The sequence below is a fragment of the Brassica napus genome, chromosome C2 (assembly GCF_020379485.1).
Source record: "Brassica napus cultivar Da-Ae chromosome C2, Da-Ae, whole genome shotgun sequence".
Lineage (NCBI taxonomy): Eukaryota > Viridiplantae > Streptophyta > Magnoliopsida > Brassicales > Brassicaceae > Brassica > Brassica napus.
Window position 1 is genome coordinate 34,014,457 of NC_063445.1, and position 25,559 is coordinate 34,040,015.

The 25,559-nt window shown below is 31.4% G+C and overlaps 1 long non-coding RNA gene across 1 annotated transcript; it reads left to right on the plus strand.

Moving 5' to 3' along the window:
* Nucleotides 1-906: 906 nt before the first annotated feature.
* On the plus strand, nt 907-3,604 carry LOC106444196. Its single transcript, XR_001288192.3, has 2 exons — nt 907-2,980; nt 3,148-3,604. It is a non-coding gene; the product is annotated as an uncharacterized LOC106444196 (long non-coding RNA).
* Nucleotides 3,605-25,559: the final 21,955 nt, after the last annotated feature.

Here is a 25,559-nt window from a genome sequence, read left to right on the forward strand (position 1 = left end):
AATTTGCATCTCCACAAAACTCATTGATTCCTCTTAGCTTTAACCATCTTCTAGAAAATGTTTCTCTCTACCTCTCCAGTTCCTCAAACTGGCGTCCGTCACTCAACCTTCGAGTCTCTCCATCTTGGTCGTGGTAGTCAGAGCATAGCCTCTGGCTTCCTCCGCTTCTGGGATTCCCTGAACTTCAAGAAAGACATGGAGTTTGTGGGAATCACGGTTCTCTTCCTTGATGAAAAGGTAAGTTAATCTTCGATCTATCACAATTATTTAACATAACTGTTTTAATTGATTTTCTGATTCTTTGTTGAATAATATTATTTGTAGATTCCGTGATTCATGGGTTTACTCCCGTCGGACGTGCTAATCATTACATGCCATCTTTGAAAGCTGGTTCTATTGTGAAAGTCGATCGTTTTGAGGTTGCTATGTTCTCAAGCATGTACAAGATAACTGATCATCCATTCCTCATTCTTCTCATCTCACTAACCATTATTGATGAAGTCATTACGGGTGCTCGTGAGATCAATCTCCAGTCAAGATTAGACTGTTCGAAATTTCCAAGTGATTGCGAACACAAACCTAGAACTCCCAGGTATATTATCATATTGCATCTGGGTTTATATTATTTTTCAATATCATAAATGATATTTAAACTCGGCGATGTGGTTGGGCAAATCCGTTCTGTCCAGGGCTCTGACCTCACCAAAGAAACAACTCGAGTCGTTATCCGTCTCCTCATTGATCTGTAAGAAACAATCAACACATAATTCCCTTTATATTACTTTATATATTGTGCTAACATCAATAATCAAAAATATTTCCTACCCAAGATTTGTGGTCATCTATTTATCTTTTTTTACTTATCAATCTAATTTTACACAAATCTTTATTTTGCAGCTTAAAAGAAACCACAATAACCCAAACAATCAAAACACCAAAAACTAGAATCCCAAAAAATACGAATCATTAATGATCACCTCTCTTTTTGTCTAATCTTACAAATAAACTTCAAAAAAATATACCAAACCAATCAACTCAACTAAAACTCAACGACACATACATTGAGCCAGCTAAAGAAATACAAGAAACAATCCCAACAGACACAAAGGCGGGACCAACATCTCCACCTACTCACTCCTCTTGTCTTATGAAAATAGCTTACATGCTCAATGTCAAAAGGCCAATGCTATTGTGTTCTTATGAGATATACATATATTTGTTTAACGTCCAAATACTAATTGTCACTCATTTTATAGTTATTTTTACAAGTCTTCATGTATTTGTTTTAAAGGTCCGGTAAAAGCAACAAGTTTAAAATTAAAAAAAAAACATATAACCAACATAATAGGAATAAAAACAATTATTATTTAATACACACAATTACACAACTAAACTGGAGAAAAAATATCGAAAAACAAAAGGTACTCTCAACAACCTTAATATAATTTATGTAATCTCAACTGTACACACTACAAAGAAAGTCTACATTGATAGCATATTGTTATAGTACGTTTTACTGAACTGTTATCGTAGATGATTTAAAAATTTATGTATTATATGATAGCGTTAGATAAACACTACGATAGAGAGAAACCTAAAATAGCACTTAATTAATGCTATTCTGAAAATGAAGTGAGCGGGAAGATAAAATCCCTACACCCCAAACATGGTTTTCAACCCTAAACTTTATAATGCTAAGAAAAGCTATTAATGATAGCGTTTTATAATGCTAAGAAAAGCTATTAATGCTAAGAAAAGCTAGTCGAACCCCTACACCCCAAACATGGTTTTCAACCCTAAACTTTAAATACAACCCTTAAAACTCTAATTTTTCATATTTTTACTTCAAATCTTAAAATTAAACTCAAAATTTCATCTTCTTAATCTTAAACTATCATTTACTAAACACATATCTCTTTATCTTCAATGAAACTCTATATCCTAAATCATAACTTCAAACATAAACTATACATTCAATACTCTAAGTATAAACTTCAGATCTAAATTATTAAAAATTTAATTACAAATCTTATATCTAGCCTTCAAATCTATTATTTCCAATTTTAATCCAAAATACTAAACTTTAATCCTAAACCTCATATTCCAACATCCAAACCTTAAAACACAAAACCAAACTTTACTCTTAATCATAATTTCTTTGAAACGATAAAATCTAAATTTTAAACTTTTCGACTCTAGTATCAAACATACAAATTTATAAACGGATTACAAATCAGATTGAATAATAAAAATCAGATTTCAGTTTAAACATACAAATTTTTAAAATGATGACCAAAATCATAATCTTGATATCAATCTAATATTTTCAAATTTAAACATCAATTCTTTGTTCAAAAAAAAACATCAATTCTTAAAATAAATATTAATTTATTATGTTAAAAAAATAAACTTTAAGTTAAAATTATAAACTACAAAATATAAAATTTTATATACGATATAACTAAGAAAAATTACTTACAAAACAAATTATCAAATACTGAAGAACAAAACAAAAAGAAAAATAGAAAAAGAAACATAAAATTTTCTGACCAATAAGATTCAGATACATGTATCACACTTCTTAGCCATTGGATTAATTTAGATCTAAAAGTTGAGATTTATTCATTTTATTTTTTATTTTTTCCTCTGTCTCTCTTTCTCTCCACGACAGATCTCATCTCTTTCTCTTCTTTTTTTTTTTTCCGATTCACTCTCCATCTATTAAAGTCCCACATCGTGTGGTGACATGGTCCTTGGGCAATATATATGTGTATGGTCAATCCTTCACTCTTGAGCTAGCTTTTGGGCGTGAGTTAGTCTCATCACTAATATTCTCCATCTTCTCCTTCACTCTCATATCTCATCTCTCATTTCTCCCATCTCTGTGACTCTGTCCCACCGCGTCTCCTCCTAGTCTCACCACCACCGCGTCTCCTCCTCTTCTCACCACCACCGCGGTCGCCTTCCCACCCCCACCACGGTCTCTCTCTCTCTCTCTCTATTTGTGTATCTCGTTCTCTATGTTGCTCTATTATGAATCTGATTTTGTTTTGTTTTTGGTAAAGCTATGTGGAGGAGGCAAGGTTCATGGTGTCTCTATTTCTGTCTCTCTCTGTTGAATTTAATTATTTTTTGTTCTTGATAAAGGTGGTCGTGAGCAGAGATGCTGGTCTGTGGTCGTGAGCCGCCGAGAGCAGTGTCGCCGGAAGTGGACCCATCAGAGACTCCACCGGTGAGGATCAGAAGAATAAGAATCGGTGCTTCTTTTGTTCTTAGTAGATACAGGGGGTGAAGGAAGATGAAGAAGATAAAGGTGGTGAAGGAAGATGAAGAAGCTCAGTGGACGTGGTTGAAGGCGGCTGAGTTAGAAAGATAGGGATTCTTTTTTTTTTTAGGTTTAGTGTAAAAAACTGACTTAATCCCTTGACTAACAAGAATCGTACTCTCATTTAGAAAACAGAGAGAAAAAGATAATTCAACAATTCTTTCAAGATCTTTATTTTCTTCTGTTTTTATTTTCTTTGAGATTATTAACAAATACTCGTTCAATAGAATTTGTCTTAGGTGTTGAACAATTCTTTCAAGATATTTTTTTTCTTCTGTTTTTATTTTCTTTGAGATTATTAACAAATATTGGTTCAATAGACTTTGTCTGAGGTGTTGAAAGATAAAAATACGGCAGTTGTATCCTGGAATTTGAATCGCTATAAAACAACCATACTATAAGGCGTTTAGAGATTGAAGTGGTCTTAGCATAGTGGTAAACGGGTTCCAGCGGGAGCTTCCGCCATGGGTTTGATTCTCCTTAGCCACCCATGGACGCTTTAAGTGGCAAGAAAACCTGGATTTCCATGGGCTTTGTAGTGATTAGTCCTTAGGCCTAAAAAGCCTTTGAAATTACACTACGGTTATAAAAAAAAAAAAGAGATTGAAATAAAAATATTTGTCATAATTATGATTTATAAATTTAATTTGATATTAGTATTTTGATTTATGTTCTTCATTACTTTTACAAATATCAGTTTTTTTACGCATATCAAATATCGGTTGCCCTGTACTAAGTTAAGGTTCCTACAAGAATAGCAAATTATTGAATCAAGTGACAGACTAAGCAAACCATTAACATATAATATTACAAACAAAAGACTTCTCAGAGAGGTACTAAATACAAACAGTAGCGATTCCAGGAAACTGGCTTTGAACACTGAAGCTTGAGATGAGTAAGGTTAGGAACAAAACAACCACGTCAAATCCTTTAGTCCATTGCAGCCATTGTGAGGTTTCTCAGTCTTTCCTAGTCAGAATTATGTCCCATGACGTCCTACCAATCTCTATCTCCCATATATCATAGCTCCTTATGTTGAGCAAGAGAGTTGTAAGATGAGGACACTCGTAACTGCCGGATATCCCTTCAGTCACATTCATCACTGATATTTTTCTTACAATTTTCCAGTCTTTGACCCGTGGTACTTCATGTTGCCCCAAACCGGCTTGCACAACACATATTTCCTGCTGCTTCCCTCGCTTTCCCAACATTCTATCAAATTGTCTTTACTCAGTGTAAAGATGGAGGAAACAGACCGCAGTATTGGATGCAGGACTTAAGCTCTCCCACCTTCAAATTAATTAGCTGAATTTCAGAATCGGAAGAACTTCATCTTGTGTCGCATATGAAGTCGAACCGTCTAGTGCATCATGCCATTCCTGCACCATCGTTTTGTATGACATGGTTGCTCCAAGAACATTCAAGGCAAGTGGGGAACAATGACACTTTTGAGCTCTTCCATGTCTTTCTGTATAGCCTCAAGATTCTCCTCTAGTCTATCAACGTAACTCTCTAGGAAACATAAAAACTGGGAAATATATTTAACATTTAATCAGATGATAAAAAAACAGAGAAACGGCCTTCATCATTGAAAAACACAACATAAAGAAACTATTTCATAGACACTGATTAATCAAGAGGCCAAAGATAAGCTAGCATCCACACTCATTTGTACAAAAAAAAAGAAGGGAACTTTGAAATGTATTCGTGTGTTGGAAACCACAGCCAAAAGCTTATTATTGCAGGAACAATTGGCTGAACTATTCGTATTTGAGAATTGCTTTGCTCAATATAGGAGAAAATATTATCATTTCAAATCACCTAAACAATTCTAAAATTTTCATAAAAGATCTTACCAAATCACCTATAAATTTTATTTTTATATTTGAACTTTTTCTAAAATCACTCAAATCACTCCAAAACTCACCCAAATTCCACCAAAATTAAAACACTCCAAAATCTCCTAAAATCATTAATTCAATGCACCCCCCTAAGAGAATATGTTTTACTTACATGTTTGAATATTAGTTGGTATCACTCCAAATCACCTTGGTCTAAATTGGATAGATCAGATAATGTGCATGTGGACGATGTAATTCTAGCGTGTTAATTACCAAAATAGAAGAAACAAAAGTACTTGTCATCATTCCAATTATGTAACTAATTGTGGTGTTTTGTATCTAATTAAGAAGTTGATTGGTTTTTATTATGCCATTACCAGACGCAATGTTTTCATTATGTATGTAATTCCAAATATATAAAAATGAGATATGGTTTTCTTCAAACGTTTGAGATTACAAGGAAATTGTTATTAGGTAACTAAAATACATGGCAGTATTCTATTGGTTAATGTTTAAAAAAATTTACATCTATGTCTAGGGTTCGTATCGCAGAGAATGCAAATTTTTAGTAGATTATAGAACTCTGATATATGGTGTTTTTGACATCATTTTATATATGTTTTCTAATTGGTTTTCAGGTTTTTATCGAGTCTTCCTAGTCCTTTTCGAGTCATTACAGATCTGAAGTTGCATTGGATGGAAGATGAACCAGCTGGAACAAAAGAGTCAGAAAGAACCCAAATTGGAGATTTTCACGAGCAGAACAACCTTGCAGGCTGTTCTCGAGCGAGCGGAGCAATCCAAGTGCTTGTTCCAGCGGGAAAGATTTTTATGGAAACTTCTAATATTTCAGGATTTTATCTAGGGCTTCCCCTTCTCCTCCTGGGCTGCCACAGACATGCAAATATATTTTTTATTATTATTCTTGACATACTACGTGACTTTTTAGAGAGATTTTTGGAGAGAGAAAACTTGTACTCTTGTTAAGGGAGAAGAATCTCTACATCTTTTGGAGAAGATTTTTAAACCCTCTTTGCTTTTTATTTATTGATTCAGACATGTTTTCTTCATCCATTATCTCCGTGTTTTCTCTATTCATGGCTGAGTAATCCGCTTGCTTAGTCTAGGGTGTTAGGGTGTTTAGATCAATGAGCTAAACACAAATAAGGTTCATTGTTTGATTGTCTCCATTCATGGTTATGCTTACTGCCTGCATTAAACTAGCCATTTAGTGTTTGAAACTAGGTTTAATCTAATCATCAAAAGTGCTTAGGTTGCTAGAAACATCATGAATGGCCAGCTTGTCCCTAGCCAGCGAAAGTAGATGCTAGGGCAATTTGTGAACTAATCGAATCTGCACGTAATGTTTATCTTCATGTTTTAATCCAAACGAGAGTTTAGGTATTAAGTTTGATTGTTAAAATGGGAGATACAACAAAAGTGGATCGATCTACTTGTGTAATTTGAGTTCTAGACTCGTGCTTAATAAAACCTTGAATAGATGTTTGGCTCATGATCACTTGACACCCAATCCTTCACCCTAGGCTTAGCATCTTTTATAATCTGAATCCAAACCAACTCTGTTACTTGCTTGCTACGATTCTCAATCCTTAAAAACCACATATTGTCTTAGCTAAGTATTGATCCCATAGAGATAAAGTGTAAACTGGTCCTCTGGAATTGGATCTCAAATATTACAACAACACTGTTTGCTTGCAATAGAAAAGACACAATTTTAGTGTATCAAACTCAAAGCTTATCGGAGGTTTCAGAATACTACATGCAAAGCCATTTCTTGTGGTTGCCTACTGCATAGAGAGCATCATCGAAGATGTCGTATATGCATAACCATCCGTCGATCTAAGTGTTTCGGGAAGAGCTTCATCGTGGAATCATTATCCGTGGAGTTGTTCATCAATATCATATATGTTGCATGTAGTTGATCATCATATGTAATAAAATGAGAGATTATATGCCGATGTAATTGTGACCTAGTGTTAAAAAAGGTAACTAAAATATAACAACTTTTGAAAGAATTAATTTAAAATTTAAAATATGTAATAAGTTTTTTTGTATATCAAAAGGTTATTATATTGCTCAAACATGAGGTGGCCTGAGAAGCTAACCCAAAATAGAACCAACAAAATAAAGTTCCTTATGAAAAACTCTAGCAGGCATAGCTAAAGAATCAACAATATCGTTGTTGTTCTCGATATAAAGAATCCTGAAGATGTAGAATCTTTGTTGTAGAGCCTCTATCTCCTTCAGCTCTGTTGTGAAGTTTGTCCAGTGTTGCAGATTTGTGAGCTGACGACTCATTCACACAACGCCCAGAGGTGGTAAAACCATCAGATTCCTCCTTTATATGATTCTCACGCCATGTTTGTGTTTTCTTATGCTCATTCAGAGCATAGTGATGACCGTAACGTGCAGCAGAAGGCTGTGACTTCTATCGATTATCTTCTGGTCTTCGAAATGTTCTATCCTAATGAAAAGCATTATGACTGTCCCTATGATTCCGATGCTTGTGAGTATCATCAACTTTTTTTGGTTTATTAGTCGCATCATCATTATGCTTAGTATAAGAAAGGCGAGCACGATGATCACTGTTTGATCCCGTAACAATTGCTGTAGAGATGGGTGATCATTTGGAAGTTGAACTCACACAAATACCCCTGTCCTGTCTGACTGAACGTGCATATGTTCTTCTATCTCAAAGCTCATTAAAACAAAACCACTCCGGATTTTATATTGAATATATCCCCTTGAGTGTATTTAGGATTTGATTTTGGATTTTTTTTATATTTAAAAAAATATTTTATTTCTTATTCTAATTTATTCTCAATAATTTTAGTGTTTTGTTTGTTTTTATGAAAATTCTACTACTCAAATTTATGCATTCAATTTTTGTTGTGGTTTTAAATTAATTTACATTAAGTGAAGTCTAAAGTAAGAAAAATTCAAATTTAAAGAAAAAACAAGGATATAGTATTTTAATTTTTAATTCTTAAATACATTTATTAATAGTGTAATGGTCAAGAATCTATTTAAGAGTTAGTTACTTTTATTGCTAAATAATTCATCAAAATTTCAAAATTTTATGTCTATCTAAAACATAAGTAAACATTTCTACTTTTACAATTTCTACAGTTGAAATATATATATATATTTATTTATTTATTTATGTGAAGAAAAATGATGCAATAATGACCAAGGGGAATTCTTGGGGGCGGGTTGATAGTTTTTGGGTTTTTCAAAAGTTGCGTGAAAAAATCGCATAAAAATATTCATTGACACTTTAAACCTTCAAATGTTTTGAATAATAAGTTAAACTATCAACTTGACATCTGTATCACAAAAAATATTTCAACTTGATTTATTTATTCATCAAGTCAATATGCAACAAGACTATTCATGTACCTTTAAAAAGTGATGAAGCATCAGTTTTTTTTATAAATATGTATAACTAAATAATTAATTAATATAAAATAAAATAAGAAAAAAATAAAAATCAGAAATAGTAGTTTTCAAAAAAAAATATTTTATTAAAAAAGTTCTTACATAGTCATATAATTAAATTTTAAACTTTCAAAACTTAAAAATATTCAAATAATTTATTATAAATTGTAAATCTAGGAAAACAAAAAAATATCGAAAAGTTTTTTTAAGTATAATTATTAAACTTATAATACTCAATAAGAAAATTTTAAACATTAAGAAATTTTAAAAGTGTTAAAAATTCAACTAATTTGAGTATTTTGAAAACTTATAAACTTTAAATTTTTATTTTTGATTATTATACGTGAAACCATTTTAATTTTTTTTTTAAATTAATTAATTAAAAAATAATTTAATTTCTTAAATTTATAAAATTTATAAAAAGTTATATGAATATTTTTTTAATTTTACGATGATTATTATTTAATTTTTTTGAAAAAATTATAAATTAAAAAAAAATTATTTATTTTTTCTAAATTTTATTTTAGTTTAATTTTAATTATTTATTTGTTTATTTATTAAAAATGGCATGTTTTCACTTTTTACCCCTAAATGAATAGTTCTTGTCATATTTTTGAGTTGATGAACAAGTAAATTAATTTAAAGGTTTTTTTGTGATACAAATGTTAGGTTGAAAGTTTAAAGTGCTAGACAAACTTCAGAGGTTTAAGGTGTTAGTGATTGCCATTTTGAATACTTTTTATGTAATTTTCTCAGAGGTTTTTATATCAACTGAAAAAAGCTAAAACCAAACTTTCCCTCAAAATTTAACTTTGAAAAGTTAAAACCATTTGTAATTTAAAACCCAAAAAAATCCCCAAAAAAGCCAATCTGAAATAGAGAAATATTGATTAGTGATTATTAATATTTTTCATTTAGTCGTATACTCTAAAATATACCAAGTAGTCTTTTAGAAACATTGGAAAGTATGACATCATCCTCGCAAAGGTAATCAGCTTGAGAATGAGACCTTTTTGTCATCATTCATGATTGTGTTTTTCATTATTACTTTGTTACTGTAAGAGTAAAAAGATAAAATTATTTATAAATAAAACTGTCTTTTGTTTAATCTCATCACTTTTTCAACAATTGGCAACTTGGCAATAATGTCTACAGCTTCACATCTCTTCACCGACGAAATCACTGTTACTCCTTACGCAGTTCCCATTCTTACTACTATCTTCTCGATTCTCTGGTACCTCTTCAAACACCGACCCCAACCACTTTTTCCGCCTTGACCGCGAAAGCTACCTATTGTCGGAAGCCTCCCGTGTCGATGTGTTGTTACTTCTTCAGATATTTAACTAAACAAATAACTTTAATAATCTAAAAATATTATGTCTACCTGATATTATTAAAAAAGCAGTTAAATTTTTAATTTTAGTTTATTTTTCTGTATATTTTGACATGTCACATATATACATAAGAGGAAATACTTATTGAAATTAAAATATGATTTTCTACAAAAGTAAAGGGTACAAAAATAATATAATATGTTGAAAAATTAAATAACTTTTCTTTAAAAGAAATGTGAAAATATATAATAGATATTACAAAGTAACTAGACATACATTTGACTATGAATCTATTTTCTGAAATTATTACAAAAATGTCTCATTTTGAAAGAATATATGTAACTCAATATACAAAAAGATGAGCAATCCGACCAAATTAAATCTGTACACCCACAATCAAAGGAATAACTAACAAACATGTTATTATCTATAATAATAATTGGTATACATATAAAATACATAATGACTTGAACCTTATAAATACATAAATGAAATATTAACTAATTATTATGACTTAATTCTCCTGTAAAATATGTACGTGCAGAGGATTCAAAAGATTATTAGTTACATTTATTTATTTACCTTAAAATTGATCAACACACCAGTTTATTTTTTGTCTCCCAAGACAACATATACTAAATTATACATGATTAAGAAAAACATATTTATCAATCTAGAACAGTTAAACTATATACAGCTACCAAATTAGAAAAAAATAAACTTATTTACAACCAAAAATCATGGTTCAATTAAGAGAATATATGCAATCCTATATCCCCAAATAATAACAAAACCAACAAGGTATTTTATATTCAAAAGCACATGTATCTATCTATCTTTTTTAACGCGAGATAATTATGGTAGTACAAACCATGAGAATATTACAGACGATTCGATAACCGACAATTCTACTTGTTTTATGAGGATTCATGTCTTGACTTTATAATCTGAGCCGTCCTATGGGATCCATCTTTGATGATATTCTTTACGTCATGCTGCAGATCTGTTGTAAACATTTTCTTCATTAATTTGCATAATTTTGTCTTCTCTGAAACTCGAAACCTATACATTTTGGTGTAGAAACATTAATAAACCCTTAGTCAAACCATTGGACCAAGGGTGCTTCCAAAAATCTATCTATCTATCTATCAACATGTATATATATAAACTTTCACTAAGCATCATCATATTTACCAAAGATATAAATTCTTTTGAGAAAATTGCTAAAAAAATTCCGAACTCTCAAATTAAAGCCAAAAAAACCTTAAACTTATGTTTGAGCAAAAAAATATCTCAGTTTTTAAATGTTGGTCATTTTAACTCTCATTTTTTGGTTGATCAGGCCATTTTAGAAACTCGGAAAGTCAACTATTAAACCGTAAACGTCTCTTAACTTACGAAACGACGTCATTTTAAATAGTACTTAAAAATTCTTCTTCAACACCAATACCATTATTCTCAACCTCATTATCATTCTCATTAGACTCACTATCATCTTCATTATCACCTTCTTCACCTACTTGATTTTGTTGTTCAATCGTAGATTCCCTAATACTTTCCACTTAAGATCTCAGTACAACAAATCTGAAGACCCTAGCTTCCTAGCCATCATTTGCATTATCAATGGCTCTGGGTTTTGGAGATTAGAAGATGAGAGATTAGAGAATTAGAACATATAGGTTTCACGAAAGAGGAGACGATTTAAATGTGTACAGATGTAAAACGACATTATTTCATTAATGTTTAATCAGTTTTTAAAACGATGTCGTTTAGCGAGTTAACAGATATTTACGGGTTTAACAATTGACTTTCCAGGTTTCTAAAATGGTCCAGGCAACAAAAAAATAAGAGTTAAAATAACCAATATTTGAAAGTTAAAGTATTTTTTGGTTCAAACATGAGTTCAAGGTTTTTTTTTTTTTGCTTTAATTTGAAAGTTCAAAGTTTTTATGGCTATTTTCTCAAATTATTTTATATGGATTTTTCTTCTCTACTTTGAACTCAGACCATGTTTCCTTAGCTTAAGTGGTCAAATCTATTGCATTTGCAGGGTACGAAGAGACACAGATGTATTTCCCGATGAGCTCAATGACAATAACAGGAAGTATTATCATATGAAACATATCATGGCATTACACGGAGCAGTCTGGTCAGTAGGTTTTCCAAAGTTTCCAAAAAGACTTTCTTCGTCTTGACAAACCATTGCTTTTATGTTGATTTTCGTAATGAAGACAAGGTTACTGTTATAGGCTACTTTGAGTGATCACTTATGGATGGACAGGAGTGGGAAGATGGGTACAAGAGGAGAACTGGACTGTACAATGTAGACTATGCACACAATTTGGGACGACACGAAAAATAATATGCCAAGTTGCTCTCCAAGCTCCTTGAGAAAGTCTCGATTCAGTAACGTAGATTTGGAATCTACGAACAAGTTACAAAATGAGGAGAGAAGAAAACATAATAATATCCTTTCAACGACTCTGTTTAACAGAATACATAATGTAATGTGTGTGTTCTCTTTTATATCTTAAAATAGTGTACGCCAACGATTTTAGTTATCAACGACATTATTTATGTAATAGTTAATGAATAAAGAAGTAACTTATGTCACAAGTTATACCTAAACAAGAACAAGTAGCTTAGTAGAAAGTGACTTTGATGTGAGATCAACATGAGAAAATGTTTAGAACGATAAAGATAGTAAACCACTTGGGCTTTTGTGTTCTTATTGTAAACGAGTTTGAAACTTGTCAAGTTTTTTGGGATTTCAACTTAAAATCAATTGGCGGTAAGTATTATGGTCCAAGTTCCTTATATATTACTTAATTCTCTTTCATATTTTTAATGTGAGATCTTATCTCCAACACGCTCCCTCGAGATAATTGTGTGTATAACCATTAATTTCGACAGAATCCATCATATCCCTATGAGACTATGCTTTTTCTAGTAATCGCAGCCAAATTGAGCCATCTTTGGACCATTAATTAGTGAGATGATCAGGCCACTTTTCAGGTTGAATTAATAGGTCACGGTGTCCTCCGCTTTAATGCCATGTCAAAAAGCCTTAGAAGTATAAAAGGGTTTCTCATCTTATTATGTACGTTGACAAGGGTTTATATACAAAGTACATAATGTTAACCAAAATATACAACACATGTTACAAATATGGAGGACCAATATGCCCAATACCCCCCTCCCTCAAGGTGGAATGTGTAGGTCAAGAACACCCAGCTTGAGACAAAAAGCTTCTAACTGTTTTTGACCCAAAGCTTTTGTCATGATGTCGGCAATCCAAGTACCTGTGAAGACATCTTTTGTGGCTATAGTTCTTCGGATGAACTCATCACGGATGAGATGACATTCCTTCACGATGTGCTTTGTTCTTGCGTGAAAAACAGGGTTCAGTGCTAGTTGAATCACCGAAAGACTATCAGAATGTAAAGTGATGGTGGCAAAGAAGTCAATACCAAAGTCAGATAGTAACTCACGTAGCCAAAGAAGCTCTCAAACTGTATCACCCATAGCCTGATATTCGACATCAGCCGATGAACAAGAGAAAACATCGTGTTTATGTGTTTTCGAGGAGAGTGGAGAACCCTCTGAGCTGTATTAACCAACCTTTTAACAAGTGATGTGTGGTCGGACACCCAGCCTAGTCTGAATTGCACCAAGCCGTAATAGTTAAACATGAATCAGCAGTGAGTAAAATTCTTTGGCCTGGATTGCTCTTCAAATGCCACACAACTCACAAGGCAGCATCCCAATGATCATGCTGCGGGTTTGCCAGGAATGGTGGCAGTAGATGGATTGCATAGAAAGCTCTGATCGCGTGGTGCCTAAGTAAATCAACTTGCCCACGAGCCAAAGATAGTGACAAGGATCTGAGGACGGTGTATCCTTTGCAATCGCAAGCTTGTGGTTTTGTTCTAGAGGAAATGAGCATGGTCGAACACCCAAAACACCAGTCTCAGATATAATATATAGAGCATATTTCCTTGGGCACAAATATATCCCAGCCAGGCTGCAAGCCACATCTACTCCCAAGAAATACTTGAGTACACCCAAATTCTTTATATGAAAACAAGAAGTCGAATATGCTTTGAACTCGTTGATAACTTCAATTGGACTTCCCGGGACAACCAAATCATCCACGTAAACAAGAACTTGTGAGCGATAACCATTTTTTGCAAGTGTAGAGAATGAGTAATCAGAGTAGTTTTGATCAAACCCATACTCTTTTAATGATTTTGACAACTTTTTAAACCAAAATCTTGGAGCTTATTTAAGACCATAAAGTGATTTATGAAGTCGACACACTTTGTTTTTGCCATGTTCTTCAGTATGAAAACCCGGTGGAAATTTCATATATACTTCCTCATCAAGATCTCCATTTAAAAATGCATTACGAACATCCATTAATTACACTCATACCATTGTCATGTGTCACTTTTCACATAGATCCTCAACCCACATTTATATAACTAGCCTCTTTTAACTAGGCTTACAAATAATGTAACTTGCTAGCGATAACCATGGAATTTCCTTATTGTAATGTAATTTTAAATTTGTAAAGCATGGAATTTCCTTAAACAATGCAGTTTCCCCACTCGTTTGAACCCCTCCACCTATTAATTTAATGGTTTGTACAATTTACAAGCAGCCAAATAAATTGAAAATGAAGATCAGTTTGTCATGCATATCTATTGTGTTGAACAAAATTCAGGCTTTTGTTTGAACTATAGTAGTAAAACATGGAACTGGTTTTGACTATACCCTCAACACATGCATATAAATGTTAGGTTTAACATAGGAACACTTCACAACGTTTTCTCAACAAAAAAAAAACTTACACAACGTCATTGACGTTGTTCATAATCTTTGTAAGAACTTAAATAATTCTACACAAAACCATGAAAAGGCAAAACTCTATAAATTAATAATATTAGGACTATGATATTTTATTAATTTATAGAGTTATTAATGTACAAAAAGTTTTTTTTTATATTATTGTATTTTAAATACATGTATTTTTCTAAAATAAGAAAATATTTGTTTCTGTATTTGAAATTTGTCATTCATAATGTTTTTATTATATTACTAGTGGTGTGCCCGCGCTACGCGCGGGGTGTATGATAATTGTATAACCATGTGTTTGGTATGTGTTGATGTTGATAATGTTTATACTGGGAATTAGGTCCCAGACTTTTGTTGTGCAGAAATGGTGGTCATCATTGTTGTGTTACTTGAGTAATACTTAAGAAGTTTTAATTTATGTACGCAATGACTTATGGTTTTTGAGTTAGTGGGTAGTAAGTTGATCTGAAGAGAAAATTTAGAATTATGTTTGACCAATTATATTTTTGTAAGGCGGTTGTATAATTTGTGTTGTTGCCGTAGCCATTTTTTATAGTTTTGTAAGACATATAACTTAAATGCAACTGATGGAGTTTATTAAAGTTGTGCCTATTCAACTGTCTATTTTTATTGTGTTACTACTGTGCATAAGTGTGAAATAGTGTTTGTTTGCCATTTTCATATGAGTTTATATATTATTGTACGTTACTGTTCCGAAATATATTTAATTTTGCATAGGCTGCTGACTAAATAATGTAATGGTTTTTGGTTAAATGGTTGCGGGGCTGTGTTTTGTTACTTTGTGTCATATATTTGGACGACTGTTGAACGAACTTGTTTGATTTGTTGGTATTCTTCGGATTGGCTCGGATTCATGTTTACCTAATTGATAATTTTCTATGTGTAAAAGGTTTAGTTTACATGCTCTCTCATAAGTCATAAGTGAACAAAAAAAAAGGGGTTTAGTTTTCATCTGATGACACTCTTATGACACATTCATTTTCATAGTGTCGCATTTAACTATTTTAATACAATTTTATTATGTTTATGTGACTAAATAAAACCAACTTCATCGTTTGATGTGGTTTGACGGGTTTGACATTTTCTACCAAAAGAAAATTGAAATTTAAAGTAAGAGTAACATATAAAATAAATTGATTTTTTTCTCATAATAAGTGTAGATTTTTTTAATAAGTAAAGGTGATTTTAAAATATTAAAATATAAAGATATTAATATAACAAATTTTTATGATTAAAAAATTAAATTTAATTAGATTTCAAAAATATTTCATTGATTATAAATATATATAGAGTAAAAAATATTGTATTTATATGTATATTTGGCCAAATAATAAGAAAAAAATATATATGTGAAATCTTATAACATTTTTAAAAATATGTTGGTGCACCAATTGAGTATGATTGTCTTCATGAATGAAAAAAATCAGGGATTTTATTATTACTTCTTAATCTCCTGGGTCATGACCATCACTCACGGGAGAGAATGATGATGGGAATTCTTCTTTCTTTACTGAATTTTCATAATTTAAATTCAGAAACGAAACATCTCCGTCTTTATGCGTAAACATTAAAAAAAATTCAACTAATTATATACATTCTTCTTCTTCGACATGAGTTCTCATCAACGGTCTTTGTGGAATCTGCGAGATTTTTTATTATTTTTTGGACACAACCTGCGAGTACATATATGTATGTGTGTGTGCAGATAAAAGATCAATTTGCATAGATAAGCTGGTTTCGTTTTGGAGGCTAGCAAAGAGTCAATACTTTTAATGTTGTCCATTTTCCATGTACATAATCGCTTTCTTTGTTCCTTTCTCCTCTGTATGGGTGGGCACTTCGGTTATTTTATCGATTCGGTTTGGGTTTGGTTTAGTTTGGTTAATTTGGTTCTAAAAATTTTCTAACTGAAGTAAACCATAATTAGTTTGGTTTGGATCGGTTTCGGTTTGGTTTGTATTCGTCTTGATTTGTGTTTTGGTTCCGTTCAATCGGGCTCCCCTTGTTTAGTTCTTTTAAGAGAAACCATGTTTTAAAACATAAACACATGGTCACGAAATCATCATGTTGGTTACTATGAAAAAATAAATTATGTAAGCTGAATCCAATGTAAAATAAAATAAAATAAAACTTTTTAAAACCCTATAAAGTTTATAAGAACACAATCAAATCAAAGTTAACTAACGTAAATAAAAAATTAAAAAAACATCGTTAATAATGTCTTTTAAAAATAAACTATGTAAATTAAATCTAATACAAAACTAAAACAAAAACCTTAAAAACCATAATTTTTTTTATAAAAACACAATCAAACCAAAGTTAACTAAAGTAAAAAAAACCTTGTTAATAAAGTTAACAGTGACTTTAGTCTTAAACCAAACTATTTAATAATAGACTTTGGTTTGGTTTGGATCGGTTTCGGTTCAGTTAGTTTGGTTTTTTTGCCCATCCATCCACGCATGAGCCAATATATAAACTCTGGTTTTGACACATGCCTTCATGTATTTATAGAAACATGTCATTAATTGTATAGAGATACTTTTTTTAAATCAAATCAGATTTAATTGGTGAAATGTTAGAATAATATAAATAGACTACTGTAGAAAATATTTCTACAGATACCCAAAAGTCATGAAGAAAAAGACAAAAGTAGAAATATAAATAATTATTATTATCATTTCTCTCTTTTTTGGATCAACTATTAGCATTTTCTCTCTAATGAAGAAGAAAAATATAGAGTGGGTAAACAGAGCACGTCAGTGCACAAGTATGAACATGTCACCACTTTCTTTTCTTTCATCATCTTGCTTCTATTGTTTGACTCTCTCGTCACTTTTCTTGACTTTTCAACATTTTTCCTAGAACTTCAATTCCTCTCTAATTTCAGAATTAAGACTAAACTTTTTTTTTATTCATCTTTTCTTTTTGATAGTTCTCACTCAAAATAGTAAAAATAAAGTCTTTCTAAGTTTCTCATTCTCTATAATGATTTTTTTCTTCTCTTAATTTCCCTTCAAGCTTCACCAATCTCTGGCTTTGTACAGATAAATACATTGGATCTTAACCTTCAAAAATGATATTTCAGAGAAAGTATCTCAACAAAAGTTGTAAGTCACTGAAGCTTATGGAAAGAGGTGAGTCACATAGTTATTATTAATCCGAGTGATGTCAAACCTGTTAATCGAGAAGATTGAACCCTCACATGTGCTTGAAGGTGTTAAGCATGTGCGCATTCACAGAGCTGTGGATAAGCTTAGGCTGTGACTGAAAAACCATAAATTTCATTTGTTCATCGGAATTATCTTCTCTGATGACGAGCAGGTAAACCCAAAAATCCGGGCTTCAACGGTGTTGGCACAACAACTGGGTTTCAAGTCGGATAACAAAAGGTTCAAAGTGGCTGTTTCAGAGTAGCAGGAGGATTGAGTTTTACGGAGGAATACATCCTTATTTATATATACAAATTTCCTTAGTAACTATTGAGAAAGAGTAGGGATATTGAATACGATGTAGTGGAAAGAGTAGATTTAATGGTGTAACTGAGAAACTTAAATGGTAAATTGAAGTAGCAAATAAATGAAATGGCAGCCGTTACAGAGGAGTTGTTCGGAGGCGTCGTGATCTTGCGGCTCTGTTCTGCATCTTCAACGTCTAAAAGGTGGAAATCCTATAAACGTATGAGCCTAAATAAAAAAACAAATAAAATTCCAATAACTTACTTAATACAACATTTGGTCCATTAACATAAACAAAAACATGAGATGAATAAATAATGAGATGACACGAGTCGCATTTTGGAATCCCGTTCACTAAGGTGGACGCCTGAGAAGTGAGACTTGTCAACTTTATTGTAATAGATTTGGTGTATATAAAATATGTTTCATAGAATTTACATGTAGTTTTAGATATAATTTTATTCAATCTCATAAAAATATATTACGTTTAAAAAAATTATAAAGATAATTATAATTTGAATATAAAACAACAACATAAGGGTTTATTCTTACATAAATAAAATGTATATACATATAAATTATTTATTTATAATTTCAAAGGGACCATATATTTATATAATTAAAAAAAAATATTATCTTATTATTTTATCGATTTGTGTCATATTTTAAACCGATCCAACTTGAGACCGAAAAATTTTATTAATTTATGGTGTTTATTAATTATCGAATATTAATTTATAAAGTTTCTACTGTATACTAGTGACACTCTTAAAATATAGGGTTAATTTGCTGAATAGCTATATTGTAAATGAAAATTAAAAAAAAATGTCACTGATTTTGACATAATTAACAAACTAACATTTATACAACAACTGAGTCGGTTATACCCCCTTATTTACGGGTACCCGGTGAATGAGGGAGAAAGAAGTGACATCAGCCAAGAGAGAAATGGAAGAGTTAACGAGCTCTACTGACAATAAAAACATATAAAGTTACCTGCTCACATTCTTAGTTACCACATTTTTTTTTTGACAACATCTTAGTTACCAGATAAGTATTTGCTATATAACAAATGGATGAAAATATAACAATTTTTAATTAATGGGGTATTCCATTTACTACCCATTGTAAATCCATATAGTGAAGATGGTGAATGCAAAAAAATAATTAAATCATGTAAAATGAATGGAACAAACCGTTTTTTAATGAATAGTGTATTTCATATCAGAAAAATAGTATAGGATATACTAACCCTACCCATTTTAAAGTGTTTTATTCCATATCATAAAAATAGAATAGGACACCAACCTCATCTCAACCTCTAAACAATAAACTCTATCCCAACCCCACTCTTAACTCCTAATGACTAAACTATTAATCCTGATCACTAAACTCTAAACCCAAATATAAATCTTTAACCCAAACATAAACTCTAAATCCAAATATAAAACATAAATTCAAATAGAATGGAACAAAATAAGTAGCATAGTACATCTTGGTGAAATTATGAAATGTCTAACCTTGCATTGAAGAAGTTAATGTTGACCCAACCTCAACCGCTACCTTCCAAATACTAAACCCTAAACATAATTACTAAACCCTAAACCCAAATATAAAACATAAACCCTAAACCCAAATATAAAACATAAACCCAAATAAAATGGAACAAAATAAGTGGAATAGTACATATTTATGAAATTATGGATAATAATCTACTTTAAAATTTTGAGCTTCTATGTCTTCAATCTCACACAAAAGTAAGAAAAAAAACTATTGAGCTTCCTCAATGTTTATCATATACAAACTTATTTGGATTAATTGTTAGTGACAAAGGAAGAGCCGCATTTACTTTGTTCAGTAAATAATAACTAATTTCTATAAATTTTTTTTGGTAGGTTACACTGGTTGAGTCAAAGGGTATAACAACATTATTACATATAATACATCATATATTGATGAAATCTCCTATATATTAATTGAGAAGCATTTGAAAAATTAGAACTTTAATTTTGTATTAATTAAAAAAAATCTCAAATCCTAGGTGGCACTCTAAATGCCTTCTAAATTCCATTTCAAAGAATTCTAGAGCATCTAATATAAAGTATAGTTTAATCTAATGGTGTCACATTATTCCATAATTATATAACACTAGAGAACATTATATTAACCTAAAATATAGGAAGTGTGTATTCTTTCCTTAAATAAAAGCTACAGAATTACCTAATATGATTTACATATATATGGCAATTAATGATTATGAATAATAAAGATTTGATAACAATTTTTGCATCCTTCTTCATTTTTGTTTAAATTTATATTATTAAAAAAAATTAAACAATCACATTAGCCATATAATAAAAAAATTAGATTTTTTATTATATGTTATATTTTGAATTTTTTAAAATAACTTTAAATTACAAAAATGAGGAAACCTTATATGTTATATATATTTTTTAAAACGACTTTAAAATACATAAATGATGACACCTTATATGTTATATTTTTCTTATATGTTAGAATTTTCTTATATGTTATATTTTGAATTTTTTTTAAAACGACTTTAAATTACAAAAATGTAAGTTTTCCTTAAGTATACGACTAAAAATATTAAAATGACATGCATCAATTCGATGGTTGATTTGAAAACTTTCAAAACCATATGGAAAATAAAAGTCAAAATAATTTAACTGTGCAAACAATACTGTTCATTTTTTTCAAGAATGTGTTCGATGGAAAAAATAAGGTTTTTATGTCATAATTTGTTTAATGTCCACTAGAGAACATTATATTAACCTAAAATATAAGAAGTGTGTATTTTTTTCTTAAATAAAAGCTACAGAATTACCTAATATGATTTACATATATATGACAATTAATGATTAATAACAATTTTTGCATCTTTCTTCATTTTTGTTTAAATTTATATTATTAAAAAAATAAACAATCACATCAACCATATAATAAAAAAATTAGATTTTTTCTTATATATTATATTTTGAATTTTTTAAAATGACTTTAAATTACAAAAATGAAGAAACCTTATATGTTATATTTTTTTTTTAAAACGACTTTAAAATACAGAAATGAGGACACCTTATATGTTATATTTTTCTTATATATTATGTTTTGAATTTTTTAAAACGACTTTAAATTACAAAAATGTAAGTTTTCCATAAGTATACGACTAAAAACATTAAAATGACATGTATCAGTTCGATGGTTGATTTGAAAGCTTTCAAAACTATATGTAAGATAAATGTCAAAATAATTCAACTGTGAAAACAATACTGTTCACTTTTTGAAGAATGTGTTCGAGGGAAAAAATAAGGTTTTTATGTCATAATTTGTTTAATGTCCACTAGAGAACATTATATTAACCTAAAATATAAGAAGTGTGTATTCTTTCCATAAATAAAAGTTACGAAATTACCTAATATGATTTACATATATAAGGCAATTAATGATTATGAATAATAAAGATTTGATAACAATTTTTGCGTCCTTCTTCATTTTGTTTAATTTTATAGTATTAAAAAAAATAAACAATCACATTAACCATATAATAAAAAATATATTTTTTCTTATATGTTATGTTTTGAATTTTTAAAATAACTTTAAATTACAAAAATGAGGAAACCTTATATGCTATATATATTTTTTTAAACGACTTTAAAATACAAAAATGAGGACACCTTATATGTTATATTTTTCTTATATGTTAGATTTTTTATTATATGTTATATTTTGAATTTTTTAAAACGACTTTAAATTACAAAAATGTAAGTTTTCCTTAAGTATACGACTAAAAACATTTTAATGACATGTATCAATTTGATGGTTGATTTGAAAGCTTTCAAAACATAAAAGTCAAAATAATTCAACTGTGAAAACAATACTGTTCACTTTTTTCAAGAATGTGTTCGATGGAAAAAATAAGGTTTTTATGTCATAATTTGTTTAATGTTCAATCCGATCAACCCATGATGTATTAATTATAGTTTTGTTCCATTATTTTTAATAAAAATTGATCCGATCCATTGGAAAGAAATTATATAATAACAATAAAAATTATTTTATACATATAAATAAAATGATCAAATATATAAAAGAAACTATCGATAATATATACAAATAAACTCATCCTGCGCAAGGCGCAGATCTTATCCTAGTTTAGGGTAATTGGTTAGAGGGGGAATTATAATTTTTTTGGTGGTCGTACAATTTAATTTCTCAAAAATATATGCTATCACTTTTTCGTCATTGAAGTTGTTCTTAACACTTTGTACTTTACATTGCTTGCTACTTTGCGATCATATTTTCAAATTACAAATTAACTTAAGTTTTTTTCTAATTATCTGTTTCTTGACCACATCCCACTACAAATCTTCGGACATTAAGTTGACTGATTATTAGTTATTGTCATTGAAAAACCAATTTGTTATGAATATTGTGGTGATGTCCATATGGAATATTCTAGATATACTTGTTCTCCAAGCTTTACTTATTTTCCAAATTAGATTTTGCTTCCAAGTTATTATACTCCTATATAAAGGATTCATTACTCATGGAATAATACACACCAATTTATTCAATCATCTTCTTACTTACAACATGTTATCAGCACGAATCCTAGCCGTTAAGCAATAGAGTTTGATAATTATTTTTTAAACACACATACACACACAAATGATAGACACTCAAGAGGGATATTAAATTTCAAAGATAAAAGTCTATCACCATTCTAAAATCCTTGGGATCAAGAAAATCAAATAAAATGATCCAATCTCAGGAAGGATCATGAACTGCAGAAGAACGGCGATGTTCGTGTTCTAAATGTTCATTGATGTGACAGCTTTTCTGATTTATTCAACAAGGCGTTACACACTGCTATGTCACCTCAAAGATCTTGACGTATGTACACACGAAGGGAAATCATTACGCGCTGCACTTTTTTTTCCTTAACCATGGTTTTTCTCATTGAGTTTACATGGTAAATTTTTAACGAAGCAGCATCTACGGCGTTTTGAAAGAACTTTGGTATAATGAACATCAAGGATAAGTGTTATAAAATTGTGGTGATGTCCAAATGGAAATCCTAGATATACTTGTTCCTCAAATTTTACTTATTTTCCAAGTTAGACATTGATATTTTTTTTGTAAATTGGCTTCCTTATATTAAATACAAAAGAAAAGAATATGATACATGCTTTTGGCCTTAGTTTGTTAAGGGACATGCCCATTACAAAGAAAAATAGTAAGCCTAAGAAGAACCTAATTGAACCCAGTAACTAGTCTTGTAGTTTAGAGAGGAAAGGAGATGGTAGCAGTGAGACGGAGAAATACGATCAGAAATTCACTAGGCGGTTGAAAGCCAGAGTTGCATCAGAGATGAAGATAGTGTAGCATTACTGCACCGGATTGGGGAGATGTGGTTCCGAATCAAAAGATCAATTTGCCTGATCAGAGAATCAGAGTCACGATAGATGTTTCGATGAAGTCTTGACTTTCTTTCAGTCCAAACAGCATAGATCGAAGCTTGCCAGCACCAAAGGAGTAGTTGAGAGGTGAGATTATTTTGGGGGAGAGATTGCATGTGGAGTACCATTGCATCCCAGCTCCTTGAGGCGTCGAAGGCACTCCTTGACGCGTCGAAGGCACTCCTTGACGCAGTTGAGCTCCAGCCCACAAGGCTGAAGGGACAATAAAACAGTATATGGCTTCTTGATTCATCCACCAGGTTGCAAAGGAGACAAGTCGGAGGGATTTGAAGGCTCCAACTAATTAGTCGGTCCTTTGTAGGGCATCTATTCAACACAAAGAGCCAGGTTAGGAAACTCTGCCTTGGGATACCTCATTTAATCCAAACCGCTTTGAACCAAGGGACAGTTGGCGAATTAGGACTTAGAATATTGTAAACTTGGCGAGTAGAGTAGGTCAGAGAAGTTTTACGGTCAAGTTCCCATTCGTAGTAATCCATCTGATCTTGTAAGGTGACAGTAGTTAAATAGGAAAGAAGGCTCAACTGATTATCTGACCGTACAGTGGGAAGATTCCAGGAGCCATCATCAGACAGAGAGGCCATAGTTGCATTTTAGGGAATTCCAAGATGCGAGCTTCTAGTTACAAACAAGAAGGTAGCGATGTGTCCAAAAAGGGACCAATTATCAGACCAGAATCTTTTGGTGAGACCTTTACCTACTCTAAGCTTTATCCATGGATAAATAACATTTCTCATTTTTAGAAGCTTTTTACACATCCAAGAATGAGATTGTTTCTGCTTAATAGTCCAGAAGTTACTTATATCTCCTTGCAGGATCTCCGAGCGAAACTAGGCAACCCATATAGGACCTTCTCTGAAGAATAAGAGCCAGATGGATTTGAGGCAAGAAGCAAGATCCCAACTACTAAGGTCCCTGACACCGAGACCTCCTTCTTCCTTCGGCTTACTGACTTCTGACCAAGAGACCCGAGCAGAGTGGTGGCCCTCTAAATTCTCTTTCCACAAAAACAAATCACAGAGGGAGTTGATTTTGTTGACACAAGCCTTTGGAAGAATGAATGCTGAGCACCAAAAGGTTGTGATACCATAGATTACAGTCTTGATGAGCTCGAGCCTGCCCGAAAACGAGAGAATTTTCACACTCTAGGAGGTACATCTACTCTTTACTTGGTGAATCAAAGGCTCACAATTCAGTAAGCTAAGCTTTTTAGTACAAAGAGGGACACACAAATAGCACATAGGTAAAGAGCCTACATGCATTCTTGTTTAAAACTGAATGATCCAAACAAGACCTTCTATCGAAGTCCTTCAATATCGGTAGAATCCTATGTAGCGATGAGAGAGAACCATCTATGAAGATGAGAAAATCATCCACAAAACAAAGGTTAGTCAACTTAGTTTTAGTACACTGCAGATGATAGGTAAAATATCCCCCGACGCCTCCTTATTTAGCATTTGTGACAGGCAGTTCATCGCAATGACAAACAAGTAGGGAGAAAGCGGATATCCCTAGTGCAACCCCCTTTTACCTTTGAAGTACCCATGAACACAACCATTGTAGCCGACCATATAAGAAGGAGTACAAATGCAAGCACGCAGCAACTTCAGGTAAGCATTCAGAATATCCAATGCACTTAAACACCCGAGTAAAAAGTCCCATGAGAGAGTATCAAATGCTTTTGATGTGTCCACTTTGATTGTAATTCTCTTAGACCCCTTGTTTCTATGGTAACCGTTTACTAGTTCTGCAACTAGCGAGGTATTCTC